Source organism: Triticum dicoccoides, chromosome 7B (genome assembly GCF_002162155.2).
Source record: "Triticum dicoccoides isolate Atlit2015 ecotype Zavitan chromosome 7B, WEW_v2.0, whole genome shotgun sequence".
NCBI lineage: Eukaryota > Viridiplantae > Streptophyta > Magnoliopsida > Poales > Poaceae > Triticum > Triticum dicoccoides.
The window spans coordinates 262,735,258-262,743,612 of record NC_041393.1 but is presented as its reverse complement, the minus strand read 5'-3'; the positions used below and the strand labels follow the sequence as shown (position 1 = coordinate 262,743,612).

The window sequence follows — 8,355 nt, the reverse complement described above, 5'->3', positions numbered from 1 at the left end:
GCCCATAACATTCCACCGGAATCGGAATACATACATACTCTACAAAGGAGTCACGTGCCAAAGCATGGGCTCCTCAGACCTCGATCGATCCACCTCCCAGAAACAACATTACCGCATTTCAATCACCCAATTTTACATCTACTGCCTATCAATCAGACATGACGTCATGAACTTAATGTAAAGAATATACTCCCTCCGTAACGCTTTCATATTTCTTTACATAGGAAATAGGAAGTACAACTTTTACACTCTTTCAAGACTAAATGCATTGCCCTACATACTACTTCTCCCTTCCAAATTACTTGTTGCAGAAATGAATAATTTCAATTTCAAACGAAGGGAGTATTTCAAACGAATGGAGTACAAAATTGATATTGTTTTATTAAGGGGAACAGAAATGATATTGTTAGCGGCATCTCCAACAGCGACCCGCAAACTGGACACCTTTTTCGTGCGCGGACCGAGGGACCAGTCCACGGACACTGATGCACAACGGGACTTCCAAAGCTAGCCACATGCGTCCAATTGCATTTCAACGCCCGTTGAAATTTAATGAAATTGAACAATGCACATTTGAACAACTGGACGATATTCAATCATATTTGAATAACTTTTACATAAAACCGGATGATTTCGACATACTTGAACTAGACCGGACTCTAAACATAGCCTAAAATAACCGCCGACGCCCATTCCCCATGTCCGGCCAGCCATGAGCCCGGAAAATGGAACTCTGCCTCCGCAGCCTGCTTGCAGCTAATCAATCAACGGTGGTGAGCCGACCAAGCTTGCCTTCAACAGGAGGGGAGGAGTGGTGGCTCCTGAGACCCGTGCACCGGCGGCCTCACATACTCTACCCTTCCTAGTTGCCGCTGGTGCCCGCGGACGTGTCGGCTTCATGGTCGTGACGGCGGGGTGCGACCATGGTGGTGCTGGCGTCCTCGTCCTTGTGCTCACTCTTGCCATACATTTCATCAGCCGCCTCGTCAATCTCCGCTTGATGGAGGCGGTTTCCAACTCCGAGGTGGTAACGCCAGCGGTCGCGGCGGATGTCGCGGGCGGTGTGACAGGAGTCGAGAAGCGCCTCCTGCTCAGGCACGTCCACGTCTGGCGTGATGGTGTGGCGGCACTGCTACTCTGCTCGTTGAGGAGGCGGAGGTTGTAATCTGGTCCACCTGCGTATGTGGGAACACGGCCAACCGCTCTTCCAACACCATCTCGGTGTAGTGCGCAGAACCCCGCCCATGGTGATGCCGTCATTGGCCAACGAGGACGAAGGCGCTGGCTCATGTCGACCGCCTCTTCCATTGGCGTGTTCGCAACGTTGGCCTTCGCCTGCATGTCGGCCTGCCAACCGGCTACAATGGCGGCGATCTCCAACTTCCACTCAAAACCTTAGCTTCTTATGCTAAGGGTGAAAGTGGTTAGGATAGCTTATGAACAAAACTATTTTTGAATCCCAAAGTACAAAATGTTAAGAGATTATGACATCCATCCACAATCCAATCCATATCCGACTTAGATTGATATGATATGGTATAGATAAGGTACTACTTCATATGTTTCTTTTTATTTCGCATATTAGTTTAGTTTTAAGTCAAAATTTCTGAAGTTTGACCAAGTTTATTGTAAAAAGATCGACATTGACAATACCAAATCAATATTGTTAGATTCACCATGGAATATATATTGCATATTCTTTTATTTAGTATTTTATATGTCGATTTTCTTAGTATATACTATAGTTTGGTAAGATTTCATAAAAGTTTGACTTACAACAAAGCTGATATGTGAAGTAAGAAGAAACCGATGGAGTGGTAATATACAATTATGCAAGATAATCCATTTTAGCCGGATAATCTGATGTTGTAAATACCATTATCCAATTTATTGATAAAACTTGAAGTATTAACTAGCAGTATGTGAATGTTGATTTTCTTATCAGACATGCTTGTTAGTTGTTAGTTTAGATTATTTTGGTCCTTTTAAGGCTCTATGTGTGCTTAAAGTTCATAAGTACTAATAATCATTCATTTGTTTACATATGATTTTAGTTGAGAACATGTATATATGCATATGTTATATTTCCGTTTCTGATCAGAGTCTCGCCTGTTACCATACTACGTTCAAATCCGCCATAATCTGGTATTCCAACCTGTATCTGCACCGCATTCAACCCGCTTTCAAGTCCGGTAGAAAAAAAATGTTATAGTATGAGCATTATTCGTCGGGCTCATCTAATTAGCCTCGTATTAAGTTTTTTCTCGTGGTTTTCTGTTATGTGTTTGAAACATGCATATATATGAATATATCAATTCGATTTTGCTATTTCTGTACAAATCATTCTTCTTGTGATGTCTGCGTCCGCTGTATCTTATTAAGGATGGCAATTTATCCATGAGCATGCATATTCCGTTTGCATGGGTGGATCATGGATAGATTTTTGTGCCCATCGACAGTGAGGGAACCTACCCTTTTTAGGGAAGCAGGAACCCCACCTAACTAGGTGGTTGAACATTAGTACAATTTTGGGGTCCTCCTATCCTTCACGATTAAAAACTACTAGTTTCCTACGGATGGTGTTCACTTGGCTATGGTTTACTCATCCGTTCTTTGCTTTGAAGGAAAAAAGGTGGAAAAGTCAGTTGCTCAATTTTTTTGCCCTTTTTAACGTTATTTAGAAAATCTTGTCAAAAACTAGTTAAAAGTATATAATTATTTTATTATATTCAATAAAGTGCTCATGTGGTATACAAATGTTTGTGGACTTCGAAAACATATTCACGAGTTAAAAAAATCTTCATGAATTTTGGAAAATAGTCATAGACTATAAACTATTCATGATTTTAAAAATGCTTACAAAATTTAAAAAATGTCAAAAAATAAATAAATAAATGTTTAAGAAAATTTTTTAAATTGTTCACAGATAAAAAATATTCACAAATTTTAACATTTTCATGAATTTTAAATAATAAAATAAATAAAGAAAAAACAGGGCAACGAAAGAACAGAAAAAAGACCAAAAACCAATAAGAGGAAATACACTTAGAGAAGCTAAAGAAACCCGTTGTATCACCAGTGTGTAGATGGGCCGGGCCACGCGGTCGCCCCTAATCCACCACTATGATTGATGATATGCATGAAACCTTCGCATGAAACTATTCTTCGCAGCGAGCGAAGAATGTATGATATTCCACAATTTTGTGCTCTTGGATATGCATGTTCCCAAATACTTGTCTTTCTAGGCATTTCAAATGGACTCAACATACGGATGTATATAGACATATTTTAAAGTGTAGATTCACTCATTTTGCGCCGTATGTAGTCACTTGTTGAAATCTCTAGAAAGACAAGTATTTAGGAACGGAGGGAGTAGGTGCCATATATATATAAACCCTAAGCTACCGAGTATCTATAAGTTTCAAAGTTCTCGAAGGCCAGACCATAGTCCACCTCCACGGCTCCACCCTCAGCCGCACTCCCCCAACAGTACTCCACCCCCATCCTCCTTCCGATCACCAATTCCCCAACCTTAGAAATCTCTTCGTTGGCACCTACACTACACGTGGAGCTGGCAACTACGCCACCACCCTTCATTATTATGTTGATCTCGCTGATGGGTAGAGTATGGGCATGTGCATGATTTTACCCTAGATGGGCAGGGTATAGGTAGGATTTTGTGGCATTGAAAAACATGGGTATGTATTGTTGTGCTCGTAGTGACCACCCATACCGTACGTACCCATTGCATCCTTACCAACCCTAGTGCCTAGTCCCTACTGATTTGCTCTCCATCCTCAGAGCAATTAGAGTAGATTGAAAAAGGAATCGCAGGCGACAGGCTGACCGGCTCTATATTTTCCTAGGCCCAGCCCCACCCTTCTCAAATGTAGTCCTCTTCACGTGCTCGGACACTTTCCATCCCATCATCTATGAGTCGTCATTTTTCTCAAAAAAATAAAATAAAATTATGAGTCGTCATAGTTGGAGAAAGATTCGTCCGCATACGGGTGTAGCGCTCAGGCCTCCGCGGGTGCTCCTTAATTAACCGAGCCACACAGGGCCTCAAAGGTTTATTCTGATTGTGATTGGCCTCTCTGCTTTATATAGTTCATTCATGCATGACAACAGTTGAACCAAGGAATCACCTTACACATGTGCATGTGATTGATGAAATGCCTATGCCATACCATTCTCATGCTGCAGCCTGGGAGAGCAAAGTTGTAGAGTAGCGGGCATTTAATTACATACTTTGGTTGTTGATTATTGAACTAAGTACTGGCTATGATCGCCATTGTCTTACATGATTGTCTTTTATTTTCTCCAGCGATCTTCCTCCCTCTCTGTCTCCGCACGGAGGTGATTATTTTGCATCAAAGCAGCTGATGGCAGGCTATATACATAACCGGACGTTATATCATACCCCTCCGCTTCCAAAATAAAAATAACTGTCTCAGTTTTATACTAACTGTAGTACAAAATTACATTAAGATCGGGACACTTAATTTAGAAGGGAGGGGGTATATATATTCCCTTTCAATTCCCACGGACCACGACATAGGTGACCATCAAAGTCCATCCCTACTGTATTTGTTTCTACTACTCAACAGCTATCATATTTTACTAGTTTGGCTTGACGATATGATGCTCCAGAGTTGCATACATGCCAACCAAACTTCGAGGCCGTCACTTACTAGTAGTACATACATATAAAGCACATCACGTCTCTGCAAGGTGCAAGCCAACAAGCTGCCTGCCATGGAGGGGTGGTTAAGCTTGTGTTTCATAGCCGGATTCACGCTACTGGCAATTTGGTTTCTCGAGCTCTCCCGTCGCAGGAACAACCCCAATAAGAAGCTGCCTCCAGGCCCATGGACTCTCCCCATCGTCGGCAGCCTCCTCCACGTCGTTGGCGCCTTCCCGCACCGCACCATTGCAGAGCTGTCTCGCCGGCACGGGCCGCTGATGCACCTCAGGCTAGGCGAAGTCGCCACCATGGTGGTCTCTAGCGCCGAGGTGGCGGCGCTGGTCTTGAAGACCAACGACCTTACGTTCGCGGACCGGCCGCGCACCGTGACGCAGGACATCTTCGGCAGCGGCGGCAAGGACATCGCCTTCGCCCCCTACGGCGACGCGTGGCGCCAGATGCGCAAGGTGTGCGTCATGGAGATCCTCGGCTCCAAGCAGGCGAGGCGCATGGAGCGCGTCAGGACCGAGGAGATCGGCAACCTCCTTCGCTCCATCGTCAGCGCCTCGGCCGGCGGCGGCGCCGGCGCTACGGTTAACGTCAGCGAGAAGGTGGCGATGCTTAGCAACGATGTCGTTTCGCGGGCGGTTTTCGGCGGCAAGGTCGCGCAGCGGGACAAGTACATCCGCGAGTTGGGCGAGGCCATGGAGCTCGTCACCGGCTTCTGCCTCGTCGACATCTTCCCCTCGTCGCGGCTGGTGCGGTGGCTTAGCAGCGTCGAGAGGCGAATGAGGAGGAGCTACGGCCGTATGCAGAGCATCATCGCTGACATCCTCGACGAGCGCAAGGCCGCACGAGCTGCCGGCGATGGCTCCTGCAGCACCGACGATGAGGACCTGCTGGAAGTGTTGCTCAGGCTCCAAGCCGAGGACTCGTTGGAATTCCCTCTAACCACAGAGATTATAGGCGCCGTCATGTTTGTAAGTACTCCTACTTTACAAGCCGAGTAGTATCTATCTATTCCCCCCTATTATAAAGTAGTACTAATAACTAACTAAAACACAATTAACACAATACAACAGAAATGAAAATATGCTCTTGGAACTCCAAGAAAACACAGAAGTATTAGGTTGCCGATTTACTGACCATCTCTCTACCAGCATATCACTTTCTTTCTTATCTATCTATCTATCTATTTATTTTTCTATTATATATTAACCAAAAACAGAATACAATCTCTCATTTACTTTAAAAATATATAAAGATATCCCGCAAAAAAAATACATACAGATAAGGTTATGTCATCTATTCCTTTCTTTGGTCTTCCCATAGGGCAACTTCGACGCGGATCATCAGTTCGCCTCAAATGTTTGAATCGGACAGTTCAGATAATTTTTGTTATCAACAATGGTCACCAAACTTGAGAGAGGTTTGGGGGAGTCTGGATGTCCACCACGTCTGACTCCGACACCCCGGGATACCCCACCCGGAGCCACCCCTCCCTCCCACTCTGACCCTCCCCTTGTGCTCTGTATCTGCACCCTTGGAGGCCACTGCCACCGATGTACCACCCCGGCTGCCACCCAGGCCTTGCCGAACCTCCGCCTTCGACCGCGCCGCTCTCTTTGGACTATGATGTCATTCCACCCTGGATCCAACCTCAACCCAGGTATCCTTCGCCCCCTGCCAACGCCATCCAGGGAGGACACCATGACTGACAAGTGTCCGGCCAAATGGCATTGCCATTTTTTTCTCATTGTTTACTTTGAAACAAACACGATGACAACGTACTCGGTGAAGGAGGATAAATTGTTGTGTGAGACATGGTTGGCCAGGAGTGTGGAGTTTTAAGGCATGAGCTAAATGCCCTGAAATTTTGGTAACGTGTGCATGTTTGGTTCAATGAGCACAAGCACTACACGCCCTACAACATGAAAGTCAATATAAATCATGATCCAACATGACACATAAATATATAGAAAAGAATACACACCTAACTCTTAAACAAGTTATGTGGAAGTTATCCTTGTCTTGGCCCTTGGCAAATATACTATATAGCATAGTATTGATAATATAACATTGTGGGCGCTATTGGCTTTAAATTCCACTTCAATATGTATAATTTATAATTGTACATGTCATGATCATCATTTTAGGACATGTTTGCTGGTGGTACGGATACCACCACAACCGTTTTGGAGTGGGCTATGTCGAAACTCGTGAACAATCCCGAAGCCATGACTAAAGCACAACTAGAGGTCCGAGAGGTGCTTGGTGAAGACCGAGCTATCATTACCAATTGTGACATTGCTAAACTCCCCTACATGAGGATGGTCATCAAGGAGGTTCTGAGGTTGCATCCACCCATTCCTCTAGTCCCCCGCATGGCTAGAGATGATTGCAATATTATGGGTTATGACATGCTTAAAGGCACCAATGTATTAGTTAATGTCTTCGCAATTTCCAGTCAAGATATTGGGAAAAGCCTGAAGAGTTTAAGCCCGAGAGATTTGAGAACAACAATATGGATTATAATGTGACATATTTTGAATTTATTCCCTTTGGGGCTGGGCGGCGACAGTGCCCTGGGATGTTTTTTGGCATGTCGACAGTGCACATCACATTGGCAAACATGTTGTATCACTTCAATTGGATGCTTCCTGAAGGGGCTTGTCTGACTTCATTTGACATGTCTGAGAAATTTGGATTAATAATAAGACGAAGATATGACCTGCAGCTCAGAGCTATTCCACGGGTGGACGTCAAAGATATATTGTTGAAGTGACGCAAACAACATGGTATCTATCTTGTGATGTATGTTCAGATATATTCCTTTTAGCGTATGAATTTATTACATTGTATCTTTGCACATTAGAATAAGAAAAGCTCGTTGGGACTGTACTACTTTTCACAAATTGCATTACTTTGTACTACAGAGCATAGATATCTTAATTGTACTAGTTTTGTGTTTGTGAACATTTGAATGATGCAATATGCATATGGAAGTAACATGGTCTTTTATTTGATCTGACACATATGATTTGTTTACCAAAGCATACATGTGTGCATTTTTTACTCGACGAAAATGTCTTTTGATTTATGGTCACATTTACTAAGTCGTTAGTGTATATATCCAACAAAGCGTGTGAACAAATTGTGAATAACTTTTTTCATGGATTGTATCGCCCTGAGAGCGGTAGAAATCATCTCTTTATTTTTTGGCCTTACATATATTATGTGTGAGATCCTTAGATCCAAGATTGTCATGGTTTATTACATTATAAATGTTTTAATTGAGGGGTGCTTGATTGATCTCTGACTTTGAAAAGAAGCCTTTGGTAGTCCATCGTGGACTACCTACAACGAGTAAGTTGTAAGTTTATTTTAGCAGTTATGGTTATGTATGCAAATATTAAAATGCCGTTGAAATGTTGAGGATTTGTTCATATGTTAGTAGGGAGTATCTAGGAAAAATAACGAGCCCTTATTGGGTTCTTAATCAAATAAGAAAAAGCCATCTTTTATATCCACGTAACCTCAATTATTGATAGCCGCCGACTGAAATTGTCTGACATCAGCAAGTCATGTATGTACTAGTAATTTACTAATTTGCATTAATCCTTCAATGCAAAAAAAGTCACCTCATAAAGTCATGTATGTCGGGGGGG

At 43.3% G+C, this 8,355-nt stretch overlaps 1 pseudogene; it reads left to right on the top strand.

Moving 5' to 3' along the window:
• Nucleotides 1-4,585: 4,585 nt before the first annotated feature.
• LOC119335947 lies at nt 4,586-7,720 on the top strand (annotated as a pseudogene).
• The last annotated feature ends 635 nt before the right edge of the window (nt 7,721-8,355 follow it).